Below are 23,432 nucleotides of genomic sequence, written 5' to 3' on the forward strand. Positions count from 1 at the left end.
ATTGGAGAACTATTCAAAACAATGTCACTGATGAGGTTCTATGCATCTCTCGATGAACAAAACTTTCTAAAGATTAGAAGTCATGCTCAGAAGATGTTTGTACTGTTTGGGTCAACCTATGTATGTGAACAGACATTTTCAGTGATGAAATATAACAAGGCACAGATCATATCTTACTGACTCTGACCTCTCAGCAATCCTGTGCATAGCGACGTCAGAAACTATACCTGACTTCACTGCTCTAGTCAATGTCCATCAGAGACTTCACTGCTCTAGTCAATACCCATCAGAGACTTCACTGCTCTAGTCAATGCCCATCAGAGACTTCACTGCTCTAGTCAATGCCCATCAGAGACTTCACTGCTCTAGTCAATGTCCATCAGAGACTTCACTGCTCTAGTCAATGTCCATCAGAGACTTCACTGTTCTAGTCAATGTCCATCAGAGACTTCACTGCTCAAGTCAATACCCATCAGAGACTTCACTGCTCTAGTCAATGTCCATCAGAGACTTCACTCCTCACACTGATTTGAGTAATTTAAATGTAATGTTGAGCTCTCGCTCTCCTTCTTGTGTTTTTGTGCATATCCGTTAAGTTCTGTCCGTGGTGCTGAATGTACTTTTCCCTCCGTGTAGTTCATTGCATAGCAAGCCATTCCCTAGGGGCGGTAAGTAGCCTAGTGGTTAGAGCGTTGGACTAGTAACCGAAAGGTTGCAAGATTGAATCCCCGAGCTGACAATCTTCTGAACAAGGCAGTTAACCCACTGTTCCTAGGCCGTCATTGAAAATAAGAATTTGTTCTTCACTGACTTGCCTAGTTAAATAAAGGTAAAATTGCATGTTTTAATAATGAAGATACTTACCAAAAGGAGAACATGGATGTGGTTTATTTCTGCGCATGTTAAACAAGTAAAATAAGTAGCATATCTGGATGTGATTTACAGTAGATATATCTGTCAACACAGTCATACACATGATGTATAATCCTGTAACATGATTCTGGCCCGCGATGGCAAAAATATATTCTAATTCACCCCCCATGGAAAATAATTGCACAGGCCTGCTCTAAACTCAGTTACAATCTCAAAACCAACATGAAGCAGTTAAAAGGGGAAGTTCAGGGTTTTACAACTTAGTCTATGGGCCAGGACAAAACTATAATCAATGTTTTAGTTTTCTTTAACACTAAAGCAGTCATTTGGACTGCTCATGAATTTAATTGTTTTATTACTCTGACAGTTGTGGGTGGAGTGTCTAGACACACTTGACTGTGTGGCTCATTTTTACTTAGATCTCTTTCATGCTCATCCTAACCCTGGTTCGGGTTTCTCTTAACAGCCACTACAAACATTAGCCACCACTAGATAACAATTAACGTGTGCATGTTTTTCCAAATAACATCAAACCAAAAAGGGAGATGATTTCAGCTGAAATATTGACAATTGCACACATGCCCCTATCACTCCAAATGATGTTTAGCTAGCGGTGACTAATGTTAGCTGAAGTTTGTAGAGGCTGTTTAGAGAAAGCAGGGTTAGGATGTAAAAACAAGCCATACAGTCAAGTGATCTGGATACGCAATCCGCAACTTGAAATGTATTGAAGAAGGAACTATTCCTTAACTAATTCAATATGCTCTTAACTGAAATCCATTTCAGGTGAGTATCTCATGAAGCTGTTTGAGAGAATGCCAAGAGCGTGCAAAGCTGTCATCATGAAGAATCTCATATAAAATATAATATGATTTGTTTAACACTTTTTTGGTTAGTAAATTATTCCATATGTGTTATTTCATAGTGATGATGTTTTCACTATTATTCTACGATGTAGAAAATATTAAAAATAAAGAAAAACCCTGGAATGTGATGAGCGATGAGAGGTAGTGGGTAACTAAACCCCACTGTGATGGAATTGAGACCTCGATAATCAATGCACGGACGCAGACCTCCCTCCTTTTTTTTCACAAAAAAGAAACTCGAGGAGACGGGTGACGTGGAGGGCCGAATGTACCCCTGTCCCAGAGATTCCGTGACATATGTCTCCATAGCCAACGTCTCCTCCTGTGACAATGGGTACATGTGACTCCTGGGAAGTGCAGCGTTTACCTGGAGGTTTATCGCACAATCCCCCTGCCAATGAGGTGGAAATTTGGTCGCCCTCTTCTTACAGAAAGCGATAGCCAAATTGGCATACTCAGAGGGAATGCGCACAGTGGAAACCTGGTCTGGACTCTCCACCGACGTGGCACCGATGGAAACTCCCATACACCTACCTGAACACTCCTCTGACCACCCCTGGAGAGCCCCCTGTTTCCATGAAATCCTGGGATTGTGACTGGCCAGCCAGGGAACCCCCAGCACCACTGGAAACGCAGGTGAATCGATAAGGAAGAGACTAATCCGCTCCCTATGACCCCCCTGCGTTACCATGTCCAGTGGAACCGTGGCCTCCCTGACCAGCCCTGACACTAATGGTCGGCTATCTAAGGAGTGCACGGGGAAGGGGGGATCTATCGGCACCAGCGGAATCCCCAGCTTACGGGCGAGTCCGCGATCCATAAAGTTCCCAGCTGCGCCTGAATCAACTAGCGCCTTATGCTGGAGAGAGGGAGAAAACTCACTTTTTTTTTAATACAAACATGTGACCAACAGGGAGCTCTGGGTGAGTTTGATGCTGACTCACCTGGGGTGACCGAGAAGTGTTCTGCCTGCCCTCTCGACTCCCAGACGGGCTCCTCCAGCACCGGTCGGAAGTGTGCCCTCTCCCACCACAGCTGGTGCAGGAGGAGCCTCCTCCTCCGGTACCCCTCGATGTGGCCCCCCCTAACTCCATAGGTATGGGAGCGGGAGGGCCAGGAGGTGGAACTGACAGGACCCTTTCTGAACGCCCGCGGGCAACTAGCAGATTGTCCAGCCGGATCGACATGTTTATGAGTTTGTCGAGGGAGAGAGTGGCGTCCCGACAAGCTAGCTCCCTGCGGAAGTCCTCCCGGAGGCTGCACCGGTAGTGGTCCATCAGGGCCCTGTCATTCCACCCGGCCCCAGCAGCCAAGGTCCGGAACTCCAGCGCAAAGTCCTGCGCGCTCCTCGTCTCCCGCCTAAGGTATAGCCGCTCACCCGCCGCTCGGCACTCCGGAGGGTGGTCGAAAACGTGAACTCAGGATAGTGGTCCCTAGCCGAGTCTGGGCCATTCCAAACAGCGTTGGCCCACTCCAGGGCTCGGCCCGTCAGGCAGGAGACGAGGACGCTCACACTCTCTTCGCCCGAGGGAGTCGGCCTCACGGTAGCCAGGTACAACTCGAGCTGGAGCAAAAAACCCTGGCACCCAGCTGCAGCTCCATCGTACTCGCAAGACGAAGTGCGCTGGAGCCGGACGCCGCCGGAGGAGTGGGTTGAATCGTCGGAGGAGCTGGAGGCGAGGTGGGGAGACCACTCCTCTCCCATCATCTGGTCCATCGCCGACCCAATCCGATGGAGGATGGTCGTATGATGGAGGACGCGCTCCTCCATCGATGGAAGGGGAGTGGCCGCTGCTCCTGCTGACTCCATTCTTGGTGCGGGCTTCTGTAACGCACTTAGGCATAGTGGGTGCGGAGTCAGGCGCAGGAAGCAGAAGGTACAGAACAATGTTTTATTCCGGCACAGAGAAAAATGTTCACGCCAATACCAGGCGCACATACAAGACCGGCCCAAAACCAGGACCCAACCAGTCCGGAGGAAAAACAAAGGGAAACGCACTACCACAAACATACACAGAGGAAAACTAAGCTCGCACAAAGAGCAGGCGGGCCTTACCGGCTTAAATAGCCCAACTAAAAACCTAAACAAGAAACAGGTGTAACCAATAAGACAAGGGAAAAGGGATCGGCGGCAGCTAGTAGACCGGTGACGACGACCGCCGAGCGCCGCCCGAACAGGAAGAGGAGCCACCTTCGGTGGGAGTCGTGACAACAGCCAGAGATAAAAACAAAAGTTTAACCTTTCCAAGTTATCAATCACTTTAATTTGTTTTTGCTGGATGACGATAGAGCAGTTATTTAAATTACTCATGCCTCATTGACTGAATTGTTGATTCAAATTTTACTCAGAACTTTTGCTGTCCGATATCCCATTGGCTATTTATAATTCAACCATGACTGGCACATCAAGGCTGCCCAGTCATTGTGTCCATTATACATATCGACCCACACTATTCAGACACCCCCTGAATAAACTCCCACAGTCCTCCTCACATTTTATCCCTGTCATGTTATAACGAGGACTTATGCAGCCAGTCAGCGTGTCTGGCCTGGACCAGCTCCGTCGCCATTAGCCAGAGAAGCAGTATATCGACTGGAGAATAAAGCTTAACTCTGCAACCAGGTTGAATTTACAACTATTTGGTGGGGCTAAAATGGCCAGAACAACATTCCTGCCCATGTTGATTTGTGCAGGAGGCTGCCATGACAGCCAGCATATTCCCATGATTAAATTAGTTAACCTGTGCATGGCTGTTGAATGGCCATTAGGCCGCTACCATGACAGACCCTTCATGCCATTCGGCCCCAGATCTTAGTAGCTGACAATGGCCCTAACAGTGACCCAGTCTGCCTCTTGTCACACCTCATAAACCATGGGCCGCTCAAAGTGAGAGAGAGAGACATAGGAGATAGTCTTGTGACAGTGGAGAGGTGACAGTCTCTCCAGTCTCCCCACACTGCCGCGTTGACTTTAGCCATGGCTGATTTGACTGCAGGCAATTAGATAATGGGGCAGTATTAGCGAGGTGTAAAATACTGTAAATCCTTCAACAGTAAAGCACGTGTGACAAACTGAATCATCAGTAGCATGGTAATAGACACCTAAGCAGTGTGTGTGTAGGTGTGTCCACACATGTCCACACAAGGATGTAAACAAATGCCCCGGACATGGTCCTCCTGTCTATGACACGTTGATTCTTTGTGTTGATGCTACAGTAGCTGTGTGTTTATCACAGACACACACTGAGCCTCAGAGACAGGCCAGATGTCAGTCTCTCTCTGTATGGGAGAGAAAGAGCCAACAGAGTCAAGTGACTAATGATAACAGACAAGCACATCACCAAGCCCTCCCTCAAGTCACCCTTATTGATGCAGGCCGGCCGTGTCACTGCCTACATCAAGCGCTCAGTGTGACTTTCTGAAATGTGCCCGCTTTGACCAGCACAGAAGGAATGGCACCCGCCACCGCTGAGGATCTCAACTACCAGTGCCAACAGTCATGCCTGTGCACCGTCTGAAGTGCTAATTGCCTGTCTCTCTCTCCTGGAAGACTCCTGGTTAAGACGGATAGCCGTTAATATCCTCCCTGGGATCCTGACAGATTTGTTTGAGGTCTCCTCTCAGTAAACAAAAGTGTCAAGGCTATCCGATGGGGAAAGAACCCTGAGTGACAAATGTTTGGGTTATGGCAGTGTACATTTATTCATATTTTATTACGCTTAACCTTTATTTAACTAGGCAAGTCAGTTAAGAACAAATTCTTATTTACAATGACGGCCTACTGGGGTCATTCTGCCCCAGAGCAGCACAACAGATTTGAGCTTTTTTAGCTCATTTGATCCAGCAGCCTTTCGGTCACTGGCCCAACACTCTAACCACTAGGCTACCTGCCGCCCCAAATGGGAGAAGGCATAGATCTGAAAGGATGTTTGTGGGTGTATAGGCTGTTTGATTATGGGAGATACTGAGAGTACAAAAGTGTGAGTGTGTGTGTATAGCTACGCGTGTGTGTGTGTTTGTGTCGGTCTATGTGTGTGTGTCTGTGTGTCTGTGTGTGTGTGTGTGTGTGTGTGTGTGTGTGTGTGTGTGTGTGTGTGTGTGTGTGTGTGTGTGTGTGTGTGTGTGTGTGTATTTAACTATTCTTGTAGGGACCAGCAGTCCCCACAAGAGTAGTAAACAAACAAAAATTGGACAAACTGGGGACATTTTGTTAGTCCCCACGAGGTCAAATGCTATTTATAGGGGGTTTAGGGTTAAGGTTAGAATTAGTGTTAGGGTTAGAATTACGTTAAGGGTTAGGGTTAGGAGCTAGGGTTAGTGTTAGGGTTAGAAGCTTTGGTTAGTGTTAGGGTTAAGGTTAGGTTTTTGGGTTAAGGTTAGGTTAGGTTTAGGGTAAGAATATGGGTTAGGAAAAATTGAATTTTGAATGGGACTGAATTGTGTGTCCCCACATGGTTAGCTGTACAAGACTGTGTGTACGCCCAGTCGCATACCTATGTGTATGTATGAAAAATAGAGTGCTTAGCACTGTCAGAGGGGGCCGTGGCAGATGTGGCCCTGTCAGGTAGGGGAGCTCTATTCTGGTGTCACAATTTATCAGCGTCCCTGAGGTGGCTAGCCCACATATCAGCCTCTCTGGGACCCACACACACACATGGACACACACTCTAGCACTAATTAGCAGGCTGTTTATGGGGACTGTAATTGGGGATGGCACTTGTCAACAGGTTTACTCTGGAGCCTGCTGTGTCCCTCAGCTGCTCTGCCATGATTACCAGCCCTTGCACCAGCACATTTCTTCGTCCACCTTCAACATCTCCTGGCTGAACTTATTCTCCGCTCTCCTGCTGTTTATTCTCAGGCTGTCTGTAAAGTCGTACAGGAGTCGACCTTCCTTCACTTGGTATGCTGACTAACAGCCTATTAATATGGAAGTTTATGTAAATGACAGACCGGGACCGACCCTGTTGTCAAATATTAGTTGTCATACGTCTTCATTAAATTTGTCACTGTGTATTCTGTGTCGGGTAGATGGTGTTTGTTTTTCTCTTAATGACGAGAATACTTTTGGTTGTCAGTAATCAATTGGCAGAGCACTCCATAAATCCTCATTCCAGAAGGAGTATTGCAATTATTCTAACGTTAATTAGCTTTGGTTCACCACACAATGGCAAACCAATATTTTCCAGTCAGGTTTGTAACATAATGTTTGTGGCCTCTCAGAGACACTTTGAGCTTTACCGACTCTGCAACATATGAGTACTCCTAAGTCAACACTAACCATGTTTTCTATAGTATTTAATTTTGAGAGGCTGGAAGGTGGGGATAACGATCACTGGCTGCTCTTAACAGGTTAACATTTCAATGCATTTCAAGGTGTGACTTGTTAAAAGTTAATTTGTGGAATTTCTTTCCTTCTTAATGCGTTTGAGCCAATCAGTTGTGTTGTGATAAGGTAGGGTTGGTGTACAGAAGATACTGTAGCCCTATTTGGTAAAAGACTGAGTCCATATTATGGCAAGAACAGCTCAAATAAGCAAAGAAAGACAGTCAGTCAATCCGGAAAATTCGAAGAACTTTGATTTGCAAAAGCCATCAAACGCTAAGCTAATTTATAAAATAAAAATTCTGAAATATCACATTTACATAAGTATTCAGACCCTTTCCTCAACACTTTGTTGAAGCACTTTTGGCAGCGATTATAGCCTCGACTCTTCTTGGGTATGATGCTACAATCTTGGTACACCTACATTTGGGGAGTTTATCCCATTCTTCTCTGCAGATCCTCTCAGGTTCTGTCAGGTTGGATGGGGAGCGTCGATGCACAGCTATTTTCAGGTCTCTCCAGAGATGTTTGATCGGGTTCAGGGCTCTGGCTGGGACATTCAAGAACATTCAGAGACTTGTCCGGAAGCCACTCCTGTGTTGTTTTAGGTGTGTGCTTAGGGTCATTGTCCTGTTGGAAGGTAAACCTTTGCCCCTGCTGGAGGTCCCGAGTGCTCTGGATCAGGTTTTCATCAAGGATCTCTCTGTACATTTTTCCTTCGATCCTGACTAGACTCCCAGTTCCTGCCACTGAAAACATCCCCACAGCATGATGCTGCTACCACCATGCTTCACTGTAGGGATGGTGCCAGGTTTCCTCCAGACGTGACACTTGGCATTCAGACAAAGAGTTCAATCTTGGTTTCATCAGACCAGAGAATCTTGTTTCTCATAGTCTGAGAGTCCTTTAGGTGACTTGTGACAAACTCTAAGCGGGCTGTCATGTGCCTTTTACTGAGGAGTGGCTTCCGTCTGACCACTCTACCATAAAGGCCTGATTGGTGGAGTGCTGCAGAGATGGTTGTTCATCTGGAAGATTCTTCCATCTCCACAGAGGAACTCTGGAGCTCTGTCAGTGACCATCCGGTTCTTGGTCACATTTCTGACCAAGGCCCTTCTCAGTTTGGCCTGGTGGCCAGTTCTAGGAAGTGTCTTGGTGGTTCCAAACGTCTTCCATGTGAGAATGATGGAGGCCACTGTGTTCTTGGGGACCTTCAATGCTGCAGAAATGTTTTGGTACCCTTCCCCAGATCTGTGCCTCGACACAATCGTGTGCTCTATGGACAATTCCTTTGACCTCATGGCTTGGTTTTTGCTCTGACATGCACTGTCAACTGTGGGACCTTATATAGGCAGGTGTGTGCCTTTCCAAATCATGTCCAATCAATTGAATTTACCACAGGTGGACTCCAATCAAGTTATAGAAACATCTCAAGGATGATCAATGGAAACAGAATGCACCTGAGATCAATTTCGAGTCTCATAGTAAAGGGTCTGAATACTTATGTAAATAAGTTATTTGTTTTTTATTTTTAGTACATTTGCAAACATTTCTAAAAACCTGTATTTGCTTTGTCTTTATGGGGTATTGTGTATAGATCGATGAGGATTTAAAAAAAATCCATTTAAGAATAAGGTTGTAACGTAACAAAATGTGGAAAAAGTAAAAGGTGTCGGAATCATTTCCAAATGCACTGTATATCATATTGTTTGAGTTATGCTCGTTAAATTAGGTGTGTATAGGAAGATTAAAGTGTTCTGGATAGGAATCCCTGTACAAAGTCTTACCAAATACAATCTTACAGATCCTGTCTGAGGTTCATTGTTGTTTATCACTGAGGGGCAGACATGTAGCTGCTGTAAATTGCTGAATTTAACAGATTTCACATTCAAATGCATCAGACAGCAAACAGCATGTTTCCCGAACAGTTTGTTTAGAGTCCAGACTCACCAAGGTCTTGACTTTTCAAAGTAAAAACAGACCACATTGAGTATTTTTTTACCACCACCTTTTCATCAAAAATAGTCAACTACTATACTTGTAATACTTATTGAATCATTCATTTTAATTGTCCGCATTGTGCCAGTATAAGACCGCACATTCACATTCAGCCCAATGGAAATGACAGATCTACAGAGGGTACACAAACGACATAGAGAAGCTTTCCCCCCTGAGGAACATAATGATACCTTCATAAAGAAGTCTACTTGATTACCTTCAACCCCTGACTGACCTGGAGGGGAAATCCTGTCTTTGATAGAGCTAGACTCTGAGGGGAAGTTCTCAGTCACAATCAGCACAGGTACATCTGTCTATCTCTATCTATCAAGTCCACCACATTGCAGAGAGCTTAAACTCTGCTTTAGAGAGTTGATTTTGGCCAGGCCAATGACCCATGTCTTCATTCATTGGGCTGACTTCTTTACAGGCCCATTGTGCCCGGCTCTTCCAATCAGTCAAACAGCAGTGTGGGACAATGCCATCGCTCGGTTGTATGGGAGCCACTCCAGCGCAGTTCCTTTCCTGTTTGTGTTCATCAAGTTTCTTGAGAACACAAACTGTCTGGCTAAATAGAAATGTGACATGTATAACCTTATACATCATAGCTGATGTTTAATTTTTCTTGTTGAGGATTTACCGTTAGTTCTAGCCATAAATCAGTAAGGCCAATGCAATGGTACCATGTGGGGAGGTGTAAGCAAAACGTTTCACCTATTGGGCCAGCAAAGGGCTCGCCTTCTGCCTGTATATTATAGTTTGTCTTGATATATTGTTAGTCGACAGAGGTGATGGCAATACACAATATCATTTTTCCATAATTCCATTTATCTCGGGACACTGTGCATAGCAGGGTTAGGTAAGTGGGAATGTGTTACAACTTAGGTGTAATACCGTCGACGGGCTTGGGTTGTTTTACTCTCTCAGTTGGGGAGTGAGTGGGGGAGGGGGGGGGGGATTGATACTAGCTCACACAGGTTGGAGAGATATAGGATTATATTCCAGTTATTGTGCCTTTTCATTTGTTTTACATTTTTGTATATCTCATTGTAATATGCTCTAATCTAACCCCTAGACATGTCTGCTACTAACACTCATAATCACATAATTTGGAATGAAATTAAAGCAGCAGAAGGTGGATATAGCCCTTCTACAGGAGACTGATTTAACAGATGCTGAGCACAGCAAGCTTAGAAAGGAATGGATTGGTCAGGTAGTCAACAAGCACTGTGCCTTTCAATTACAATCACAGGGTAGGTTTGTCATTATACAAAGCTATATTGATTCTGTGCCCATGTGCATTGTCAATGTTTATGGGCCAAACTATGATAACCCTACATTTTTTATCAAGATTTATTAATTAAATTAAATTGTCCATCGCCACAGATTATCATTGGAGGAGACCTTAACCTAACCTAACCTCACACAGCCAGCTAGGATGTTGAAAAGAGAAATAAAATCATTTGGACTCTCAGTCAGCCAACGAATACTCATTTTACTTTCCTGTTCAAAATAGCAACTCGAGAATAGACCTTTTTCTATTACCTGTGGGTACCTGTGGATATCATAAGGTGAATGCACCAACTTGTAAGTCGCTCTGGATAAGAGCGTCTGCTAAATGACTTAAATGTAAATGTAAATGTAAAGGACACTTGATTCACGTTTGTGAATATGTAACTAGACCCATATCGGACCATTTATCGCCGCTAATCTCTATATACCCATGACTAAATTACACTCCCCTCCTAAACGTTGAAGGTTAGGCTCAAATCTACTCAATGATACTACCTTTGTAACATTTATAAAATACACACATTTATATATTTTTAAGTACTAATACTAATTCTGCATCCCCTGCAATTGTATGGGAGGCCCTACAAGCATATTTAAAGGGAACAGATCATCTCGTGTATAGCCAGTGTGCGGAAGATACAGTATATACAGCCGAAGTAGAGTCCTTGAAAAGAGAAATGGGGATAAGGCAGGAAAGTTACTTGCCTGGCAAATAAGAAGGGAGGAAGCTAAGAGAGCCATAGATTCAATTATATGGCCTAGTAACATGTTAGTCCAGAGTCCTGATGATATTAAATTGGTATTCAAGAGCTTTTATGAGAAACTATACATGTCTGAAGGAGGTTCGTTAGAAGTGATGCAGAGGTTTCTGGATAGAGTAAAATTAGAGTCCTTGCCTAATGAGGATAGAGAAAATCTGAAAGAGGATATTTAAATCTGATGAAATTCAGGAGGCCATTTTTAGAATTACAGGAGGGAAGGCACTTGGGCTGGTACAAGCCTGGTACAAGACTTTCCTTTCCAAATGAATTGAGCCACTCTGTAATGTGTTTCAGCCATGCTATAGTGACAGGCAAACTACCAGAATCTATAGAGTAAACCCTCATTACTTTATTGCATAAGCCAAGGAAATACTCTTCCCAGTGCAGCCCCTAGGCTTGGTTAATGTAGATCAGACAGGCTTTGTACGAAACTGACCGTCATCAGACAATATTATGTATTGTGTGAAGAGTATACAGGACCTGTGGTGATGGTTGGATGCGGAAAAGCATTTGATCAGGTCGAATGGAATTATCTTCTGGAAGTTTTAAAACATATGCATTCGGAAAAGGCCTTAATCATTCTTAAATGGAAGAAGTTTGTCATTATAGGGTATTCACCACTCCTTTTTGCCCTGCCTATTGAACCCTTAGCAGAAGCTATTAGGTCTCAGCCAGCTATCCATGGTATTATGGGTAGGTGGATGGGAACACACTATTTCTCTATACGCGGACAACATTTTGCTTTACTTATCCAAACCAGAGCAATCACTCCAAGCACAAGTAGAAACTTTGAATGAATTTCGGATCCTTTTCAGACTACAAGATTATTCTGACAAAAAGCATAATTATGCCACTCAATAAGGCTGTGACACAAAATCCAATCTTAAATGAACCCTTTTACCTGGAGGTCTCAGATAACGACTTATTTAGGACTGCAAATTCCAACAGAAATGGCTAACACCTATAAAGTAAATGATGTACTGTACCATTACTTAAAACAGCTGGGGAAGAACTAGGTAGGTGGCATGATCTACCAATAGACGTATTAATTGTGTCGTAGCGTTTGCTGCCATTAAATGTGAAGACTGTATATTATCAAGTCAATTCCATATGTGTAATTATTCCTTACGTGATTAAACGAATCATGTAACTTTAATTAACTAGGAAGTCGTGGCACCACAGGAAAATGTTTATAGAGTCTCTATTTCCCAAATTAACTCTTCAGATATTTTCTTATCTTACCGATTACAGTCTTCTATTAATGTATTATTACCTCATCATTCTCATTCCTGTACGTCACAAACCCTTGGATATCTACACGAACCCTAATATCAAATCATGAATCATCGATATACAAATTGGCTTAATTATTTATTTACTAACTAACTAATCAATCACAGGATTACATAAGCACACACACACACACACAATAGGTCATACATTGGTTCCTAACATGACACAAATTCAAGTCCCTAGTGGATGAAACCGATATGACGGCTTGGTAGGCAAAGGAAAGGGGTGGGGACAGTTCAAGAGCGGGAAACTCAGAGTGGACCCACTGTAATGCAGTTCATAACTACACTCATGTAAATGCTAATACTTTCAACATGAACAGCCGCTCATTAGAAAATAAATAGCAATTGACATATTTACGAGTGTATGCCTTTGTTGTCCCTCTCGGTGATCGCCGGTCCATCTGCTGGATAATAGTCAGTCGACAGAAAGCCTCTGGTTTGTCCACCAGAGATCAAAGTCTGTCATAGATGTCGGTTGTTTTAATGGATACATCAGAATACCTGTATGTGTATGTTCTGAATGGCAAGACGACATTGGCCTCGTTATTGAAGAAGAGACGTGGGAGAAACTTTCCTTAGATGCCCAACAGTTGTCTTTTAGCACTAGGCATAGAATGATGCAGTTTAATTTTCTGCACAGGGTATACGTCACCCCGGTGAGGCTTCATAAGATTAACACAAAACACTCTAAATACTGCCCTCGATGTGAGGCAAAGGTGGGATGCATTTTTCAGTATTTCAGATCATACGAACTTTATCTGACTCTTTGTAAACTGGAAACCACACACCCTGAGGCTGCATTCATCGTAGCTGGGGATTTTAACAAGGCTAATCTGAAAACAAAACTCCCTAAATTCTATCAGCATATCGATTGTGCTACCAGGGCTGGTAAAACCTTGGATCATTGTTATACTAACTTCCGCGACGCATATAAGGCCCTCCCCCGCCCTCCTTTCGGAAAAGCTGACCACGACTCCATTTTGTTGCTTCCAGCCTACAAACAGAAACTAAAACAGCAAGCTCCCGCGCTCAGATCTGTTCAACGCTGGTCCGACCAATCTGATTCCACGCTTCAAGACTGCTTCGATCACGTGGATTGGGATATGTTCCGCATTGCGTCCAACAACAACATTGACGAATACGCTGATTCGGTGAGCGAGTTCATTAGAAAGTGCATTGACGATGTCGTACCCACAGCAACGATTAAAACATCCCCAAACCAGAAACCGTGGATTGATGGCAGCATTCGCGTGAAACTGAAAGCGCGAACCACTGCTTTTAACCAGGGCAAGGTGACCGGAAACATGACCGAATCCAAACAGTGTAGCTATTCCCTCCGCAAGGCAATCAAACAAGCTAAGTCCCAGTATAGAGACAAAGTAGAGTCGCAATTCAACAACTCAGACACAAGAGGTATGTGGCAGGGTCTACAGTCAATCACGGATTACAAAAAGAAAACCAGCCCCGTCGCGGACCAGGATGTCTTGCTCCCAGACAGACTAAATAACTTTTTTGCTCGCTTTGAGGACAATACAGCGCCACTGACACGGCCCGCTACCAAAACCTGCGGGCTCTCCTTCACTGCAGCCGAGGTGAGTAAAACATTTAAACGTGTTAACCCTCGCAAGGCTGCAGGCCCAGACGGCATTCCCAGCCGCGTCCTCAGAGCATGCGCAGACCAGCTGGCTGGTGTGTTTAAGGACATATTCAATCAATCCTTATCCCAGTCTGCTGTTCCCACATGCTTCAAGAGGGCCACCATTGTTCCTGTTCCCAAGAAAGCTAAGGTAACTGAGCTAAACGACTACCGCCCCGTAGCACTCACTTCCGTCATCATGAAGTGCTTTGAGAGACTAGTCAAGGACTGTCATGACTGTCCTGATCAGGTCAGGTTACAGGAGACCACAACCCTACAGATTATCTCTCAACCCCAACAGATGAGGAGAGATCTAGGGGTCTGAAGATGTGGGGTTTTTATGACCCCTCACACCCATGGTAATTCTGAGACCAAGGACAGAATTCCCTTGTCCCTTCCCTCTCACTATGGAGAACCAGCCTCAGAACTGTAAACATGCAATAAAGGGACTTTGGAACAATGGTTTCCGTCAACTACAATGGTGGTCATGACGATAGATGGAATATGAAAATGTATGTCATTTTTGTTTTGTTATTAAAGGTTAATAGATTATGTTATTATGAAAACATTGTAACGTTAAGAGTTTCCTCGTATATGCTTGATGTTTATACATTGTACGTTGTGTGGAAAATGTCCAAATCAAAGAGAATGTTTCGGTAGAGATGAAATGTGAAGTTAGTTGTCTAAAATTGGATTTGAGTAAAATCTATACCTTGCCCCTCAAACTTGGTACGCCCAGAGAATTGCCCTGAAGGCGGTTACGCCCACTTCTGACCCGAGGGTATAAAACCTGTGAGTGCAGAATTAACAGATTAGACTAAGTGACCCGAGCTGCAGCCAAAGGTCTAAAAGGTCAACGAACCCAAAACGCAACAAGTTTGAAGACAAAGAAATCTTTTTCTACCCAAGCCACGGATGAGTAGCGGTCTAACCGGGTGTATTCAAGCCGAACCACCTAGCCTCCACTCCCCATCGAATCGTGGTATCTACACTCTTTCATCTTTACGCTGTGAGCTCTGAGCTACAGAGCTATCTGTCCTCCGAAGACCCCTTCCAGAGCGAGGACAAAGGAACAGGCCAGTAAAGCCAAAGGACACGGACATCGTGTCGTGAGGACACCTAGAGAGGTGCGCAGGAGAAGTGCGTCATTGAGCAGCTTGAACGGTCCACGCGGGAAAATCCACGGAGACCTTCCACAAGTAATAACATCATTATATTCTGACTCATAACAGCGGCAGTTTGGGGCAAGGCTAGGGTTAGAATGAGCATAGTTGACAATTTCACCCAAATGTATATTCCTCTCGTGTACTCTCTCTCTTTCTCTCTCTTTTAAATCCCCATTTTGGGTAACACGCGCCCTAGTGTGTTGGCCCATTATACTAAGTTCTAATCAATAGCCTAGAATGTGTTTTTGTGTATGTGTATCTTTTATCATCATTTTAGCTTTTTAGTAAATAAACATTCAACTAAGATTGGTGTGGTGCGAATTCATTAGTGAGACCCGGGTCCGTGCAGAATCCCGGGCTATACGACGTTCAGAACGAGACTGTTAGAGGCAACTGGTTAATTAGCGGCTGTGGTAAAATCGATATTCTGATATTCTTTGAGTTAATTTGGGAAATAGAAACTCAATAAAAACTAGTTTTCCCATGGTGCCCCAGGTTAATGAGTTAATAATTGCTTGATTCAGTTAATCACGTAATTAGAAACTTGTAATCATTCGATGAGCAACAGTCGCCACATTAACTAATACAACGTCACGACAGGACCATATCACCTCCACCCTACCCGACACCCTAGACCCACTCCAATTTGCTTACTGACCCAATAGGTCCACAGACGACGCAATCGCAACCACACTGCACACTGCCCTAACCCATCTGGACAAGAGGAATACCTATGTGAGAATGCTGTTCATCGACTACAGCTCAGCATTTAACACCATAGTACCCTCCAAACTCGTCATCAAGCTCGAGACCCTGGGTCTCGACCCCGCCCTGTGCAACTGGGTCCTGGACTTCCTGACGGGCCGCCCCCAGGTGGTGAGGGTAGGTAACAACATCTCCACCCCGCTGATCCTCAACACTGGGGCCCCACAAGGGTGCGTTCTGAGCCCTCTCCTGTACTCCCTGTTCACCCACGACTGCGTGGCCATGCACGCCTCCAACTCAATCATCAAGTTTGCGGACGACGCTACAGTGGTAGGCTTGATTACCAACAACGACGAGACGGCCTACAGGGAGGAGGTGAGGGCCCTCGGAGTGTGATGTCAGGAAAATAATCTCACACTCAACGTCAACAAAACAAAGGAGATGATTGTGGACTTCAGGAAACAGCAGAGGGAGCACCCCCCTATCCACATCGACGGGACAGTAGTGGAGAAGGTGGAAAGTTTTAAGTTCCTCGGTGTACACATCACGGACAAACTGAATTGGTCCACCCACACAGACAGCGTTGTGAAGAAGGCGCAGCAGCGCCTCTTCAACCTCAGGAGGCTGAAGAAATTCGGCTTGTCACCAAAAGCACTCACAAACTTCTACAGATGCACAATCGAGAGCATCCTGTCGGGCTGTATCACCGCCTGGTACGGCAACTGCTCCGCCCACAACCGTAAGGCTCTCCAGAGCGTAGTGAGGTCTGCACAACGCATCACCGGGGGCAAACTACCTGCCCTCCAGGACACCTACACCACCCGATGTCACAGGAAGGCCATAAAGATCATCAAGGACAACAACCACCCGAGCCACTGCCTGTTCACCCCGCTATCATCCAGAAGGCGAGGTCAGTACAGGTGCATCAAAGCAGGGACCGAGAGACTGAAAAACAGCTTCTATCTCAAGGCCATCAGACTGTTAAACAGCCACCACTAACATTTAGTGGCCGCTGCCAACATACTGACTCAACTCCAGCCACTTTAATAATGGGAATTGATGGAAATTATGTAAAAATGTACCACTAGCCACTTTAAACAATGCCACTTAATATAATGTTTACATACCCTACATTACTCATCTCATATGTATATGTATATACTGTACTCTATACCATCTACTGCATCTTGCCATCTTTATGTAATACATGTATCACTAGCCACTTTAAACTATGCCACTTTATGTTTACATACCCTACATTACTCATCTCATATGTATAGACTGTACACTATACCATCTACTGCATCTTGCCTATGCCGTTCCGTACCATCACTCATTCATATATCTTTATGTACATATTCTTTATCCCTTTACACTTGTGTGTATAAGGTAGTAGTTGTGGAATTGTTAGGTTAGATTACTTGTTGGTTATTACTGCATTGTCGGAACTAGAAGCACAAGCATTTCGCTACACTCGCATTAACATCTGCTAACCATGTGTATGTGACAAATAAAATTTGATTTGATTTGATTTGATTACTGCATCTCAAGTGATCTCTTTGACTATTCCAATAATTCCCTCCCTAGTATTTTTAGGAGATGAGTCTCGATTGCCAACTAGAAGTCAATATAAAGCTACATTCGTTAAATTAACAATTATATCTGCTAATAAATAATTAACCTCTGAGCAAACAAATGTGGCAAAGGGAGTTGCGTACATTCCGTGTGAAAGGATAACTCACAAAAGATCATATAAAATATTCTGGAGAAACCTCTATTCAGGTTTTGGGAGACTTCATAGACTTACTAGATTCTACTGCATAGGGTGTGTTCAATGTGTGGAATTTGAGGTGACTTTGGATGTGGGGCTTTAAAACGCATCATTTTTTCTTGTTTCTATACCATGCATTTAGACCCCTTCCCTTTTGTTACATTACAGCCTTAATCTATAATGGATTAAATAAATGTTTTTCCTTATCAATCTACACACAATAGCCCATAATGACAAGTATTGCGACCGAATGCACTTAATTTTTTTATTTCACCAGGTAGGCCAGTTGAGAACAAGTTCTCATTTTCAACTGCGACCTGGCCAAGATAAAGCAAAGCAGTGCGACAAAAACAACAACACAGAGTTACACTGAGTTAGCTAGGTTGATTTGTGATAAGTAATAAGTGGTGTATATAAAAAACGTATTGATGTGTAAATACGATCTGATCACTGTGTTTATGTACATTTTACTATCTATTTTGTTTGTTAATTTTTTTTCACTGCAATTTTTTTAATGTAGGCTTATCTGTCGAGCTAGTACTGGGGGAATATGGATGGGAGGGGACTGGGGTAGGGTTGGGAGGGGGCCCTATGAGCTGTTAGGATACTAGGGACTCTGGGAGGGGGATATAGAAATGAGTTGTACGTATGTTAATATTGGAAAATGTTGAATAAACCAAATGTTCAACAAAAAAAACAACAATAATGCTTCTGTATTATGTTTTGTTGGTCTCCAAAGGTAGTTTTTCGGTTGCTGTAGGAATTCTATTGAAGGTACTGCATTATTGGATGTGCCTCATCCAATCTCCTTCTTCCATTCATTGAGAGAGTATGCTGTAATTCTGAGCACTACTGCTTAACAAAAGTATTATTGCAAATAATTCCCTCATCTGAAAACCAATCAAATTTAAATTCATCATTGTCTGTCATCTTTTACAATTGATTGATTCATTTTCTATAGCATCATCATTTAAAATGTGAACACGTACACTAGTCTAACAATGGGTAATTCTTTATAAGACAGGATATAACAGCTGGTGGCTTGTTAATGAAATAAAAAATGCTTCAGTAAGTACCTAATTACCAATACAGTAGGTCTATGTATGCAGAATACGTTTCAAATCATTGTGATATACTGGTCTGCTGCCTGTGTGCTTCTGAGCAACACACAGATCTAGTCACAACCTTGTACACTCACTGCACTGTCAGTGGCAGTTACCTCCCCACACGAGTCAATTTGAATTGGTAATGTACAGTAGTACTGTAGCAACCATGTCTTAGCGGCAGAACATTATTTTGTGAACATCTGAGACTAATCTCCCTTTCCTCTCCTCGCTAATTAGAGAAGTAACTGCACCAGTGTATGGATTCTACCCAAATCCCACGACACTACACTTACACATAATCCAATTCTCCAGGGACTAGTACTTCTGCATTCATTTACCGTACCATACATCTACACTGAATAGGAATACGTGTGCTCTTCCTCGCCTAGTGTGTAATATGCATAACAAGAGGAGAAAAATCCATCTGTATCGTACTCAGCAAGGGGAATCTCCTCATTGTGGCTAATTTCAGATAGGATCTAAGGGGTCCTCTCCTGGGTGAGAAAGAGAGAGACTGAGATTGGGCTGGATTATACAAAGCCACAGCTACTATGTGTCGGCCTGTGTACATGTTAGTATGCATAACTGTCCACACAGGGAGAATAATTGGTCCCAAAGAAATCAGGTTTAGATGGAGGCATTAATAAAACATATACCCTCACATATTACAGACTTCAAATCCTAGAAATGTTCCCCAATATTAGACGAGTGGCCCGGTGCTAAACCAAGCAGATGTTCCCAGCTTTCTTCAAAGTAATTCATATCTCGCAGTACACATACCATCAACATTTAGGTTATTTGTTTCTATATTGAGATGTTTTTCACATCTCTTGGTGACCTGATTTAAATGTGTAATTCTTTAGACATATCTATGATGGTTAAATACTGATTTGAGATACAGACTAAAGCCCTTAGGAGTCTTCATCTGGCTGACAGTAGATAATGGAAGGTCTCTGAGACCTGTGGTTGTTATGTTGTTAAGATTATAAAAAAGTGGAATATTTGTCCACCACAATGAAATCTGGTCTACCGTGACGGATTTTCTCAGATTTTGAATTTTGTGAAAAATACTTAACACTACTCTTCTGGTACCGAATGACTGATCTGCACGAAACTTGATATGTGGCATCTATGGACAAAGGTCTCTCAATGCAATATTTTCCAGACTAGTACCTAACATTTTTTGTGTGTGTGGGGTCTGGCACATAAATGCATATAAATCAGTCAAGGACATTTGTATTATAACACAATTTGGTACACACGTTGCAAACACTCAATACTCCACATATGCAAGAACAGTCATAATGAACACACGGTGGAAGGTGTTAAAATCTCTTGATCTGTTTGACTTAGACTGCTGAAATTTGGCACACGTGCTCAGGGATATGAGTCTAACTAACCTACGCAATAACAGACACCACTGTCTCTGATTCTAATTAAACTTGATGTGTCTTGACATATATAGCCGTCATTTACAAAATTATACTGATTTGCCCAAGGGCTGCATCATTCATGGGGGACAAAATGTTTTGCTGTTGCCTTGTTATTGACTGACACAGACACTGGTAACAAACAGACAATTAATCAATAGTTACAAAAAGATACAATTACACTCAAGGATTTTTCATAAAGTTTTTGTGGATCAAGATGAACAGTTCAAGGAGGTATGGTTTATGATTGAAAGCCACCATTGAACAATATACTGTGGCACAGTCAGTGTAATTGTTTTTCACTATATATATATATATATATATATATATATATATTGATGCTGTAATGCACTGTGTACAGACAAATAGCAGAAATTATATCTTTCCATTACCCAAGAATAGAGAATGAAATATGAACATTAAAAAAACAATTATGATTGAAATGAGTCTCTTTTTTATGGCAATTTTTGGGGGAATTGCTCACTGCCGTAGCCAAGAAACATTATTTTCCTTCATTGTCCTTTGTCATTTTTTTGTCTGTTCAAAAATGTTTCTGCCTTCTCAGTCTATCTTTTCCCTCTGACAGGTCTGAGTGTTCCTCTCAAGGCTGGGCTCCCTAGTCCCCAGATACACTACTGGTCAAAAACACCTACTCATTCAAGGGTTTTTCTTTATTTTTAAAAGGTTCTACATTGTAGAATAATAGTGGATATAACAAATGGAATCATGAAGTAACCAAAAAAGTGGTAAAACAAATCAAAATATATATTAGAGATTCTTCAAATAGCCACCCTTCCCCTTGATGCCAGCTTTGCACTCTTGGTATTCTCTCAACCAGCTTCACCTGGAATGATTTTCCAACAGTCTTGAAGGAGTTCCCACATATGCGGAGCACTTGTTGCCTGCTTTTCCTTCACTCTGACTCATCCCAAACCATCTCAATTTGGTTGAGGTCGGGGGATTGTGGAGGCAAGGTCATCTGATGTAGCAGTCCATCACTCTCCTTCTTGGTCAAATAGCCCTTACACAGCCTGGAGGTGTGTTGTGTCATTGTCCTCTTGTAAAACAAATGATAGTCCCACTAAGCGCAAGATAGATGGGATGGCGTATCGCTGCAGAATGCTGTGGCAGCCATTAAGCATGCCTTGAATTCTAAATAAATCACTGACGGTGTGGGGGTGCTTTGATGGTAACACTATAACACTATAACACCTCCTCCTCCATGCTTTACGGTGGGAAATACACATGCAGAGATCATCCGTTCACCCGTCTCACAAAGACACGGCGGTTGGACTCCAGACCAAAGGACAAATTTTCACCGGTCTAATGTTCATTGCTCGTGTTTCTTGGCCCAAGCAAGTCACTTCTTCTTATTGGTGTCCTTTAGTAGTGGTTACTTTGTAGCAATTTGGCCACAAAGGCCTGATTCATACAGTCTCATCTGAACAGTTGATGTTGAGATATGTCTGTTACTTGAACTCTGTGAAGCAATTTCTGAGGCTGGTAAATCTAATGAACTTATCCTCTGCAGCAGCGGTAACTCCGGGTCTTCCTTTCCTGTGGCGGTCCTCATGAGAACCAGTTTCATCGCTTGATGGTTTTTGCAACTGCACTTGAAGAAACTTTCAAAGTGTTTTAAATTTTCCGAATTGACTGACCTTCATGTCTTAAAGTAATGATGGACTGTCATTTCTCTTTGATTATTTGAGCTGTTCTTGCCATAATATGGACTTGGTCTTTTACCAAATAGGGTTATATTCTGTAAACCCCCCCTACCTTGTCACAACACAACTGATTGGCGCAAACGCATTTTAAGGAAAGAAATTCCATGAATTAACTTTTAACAAGGCACATCTGTTAAATGAAATGCATTCCAGGTGACCTCATGAAGCTGGTTGAGAGAATGCCAAGCGTGTGCAAAGCTGTCATCAAGGCAAAGGGTGGCTACTTTGAAGAATCTCAAATATAAAATATATTTTGATTTGTTTAACACTTTTTTGGTTACAACATGATTCCATGTGTTATTTCGTAGTTTTGATGTCTTCACTCTTATTCTACAATGTAGAAAATAGTAAAAATAAAGAAAAATCCTTGAATAAGTAGGTTCTAAAACTTTTGACCGGTAATGTAATTCCATAGCTCTTTTTTATTTGTATGCTTCTCCTGTTGAGCAGTCATGCATTTTCCCTGCTTTGGTCTCAATCGCACATCTGCAAAAATGAGTTTCAGTTCTCAGCTGCCAATTCCTGAGTTTCAGTCATGTACACAATCCATCCCAGAATCCAATTCAAAACCATATAGTATTAGGTTTGTGATCTTCCACTTATGGAGAGCAATTGTACTGAAAACATTTTTGAATAATGTCATGTTAGCTTTGCAATGTCAATAAAGTAAAGTTCTATGACATATTTTTGAAATGGTATCTATTCCTATCCACAGTATACCTTTCAAGAAAGGCTATTACATGTGAAAATAACCCAAATATGTGTGTGGAAATTGAGCCAGGGAAATAATGTGGTAAAATGCTATAAAGTAGCTACGTTCCTTATGAAATATGGTGAAGCACACTGTTGAATTACATTTCATATTACACCCACCATCTTCTTTTCCTTTGAGTTGATATTCCGTATATCTGTTATAAGTGGGAAGTCTCAATCTTACAAATCACAGGATGCACTCTTCCTTTTAGAGGTTCATTGACTTCCTTCCTGGCAGAGAACAAGGACAATGGGATGATTGAATAAAATGGCTACGAGCTGATCCTTTCTGACACCTTATCAATTTACAGAAAACAGCACTTTATCTGTCGGTGAGGAAAAAGGTGTAAGGGGTGCTATTACAGGGGGAGACTTCTAATAATGTTCCCTCTATCTTTCACCTCAATGAATAACACAACGGATTGAGGGATGTGATGCCCTCTATTTCCATGTAAATTGTGCTTGTTACAGCAGCGCAGGTTGATTGGCTGCGATACAGTAAGGTTGTTGATCAATTGTTGTGGTGATAGAAATGTTTGTTGCTATAACTCAAGTATATTTCACTACTGACTATGCATCTTACAGGGGCCCATACTAAAACATTCAACTGGATGGAGCAAGGGGTATAGACAGCCAGGACAACCGTTTTAATGGGGGGAACCAGGTTTCTAACAATGGGACTTTGAACACAGATTTGGGGTAAGCACTAAGGTTTGCTTGTTAGAGCTC

This window comes from Salvelinus namaycush, chromosome 34, assembly GCF_016432855.1.
Source record: "Salvelinus namaycush isolate Seneca chromosome 34, SaNama_1.0, whole genome shotgun sequence".
NCBI lineage: Eukaryota > Metazoa > Chordata > Actinopteri > Salmoniformes > Salmonidae > Salvelinus > Salvelinus namaycush.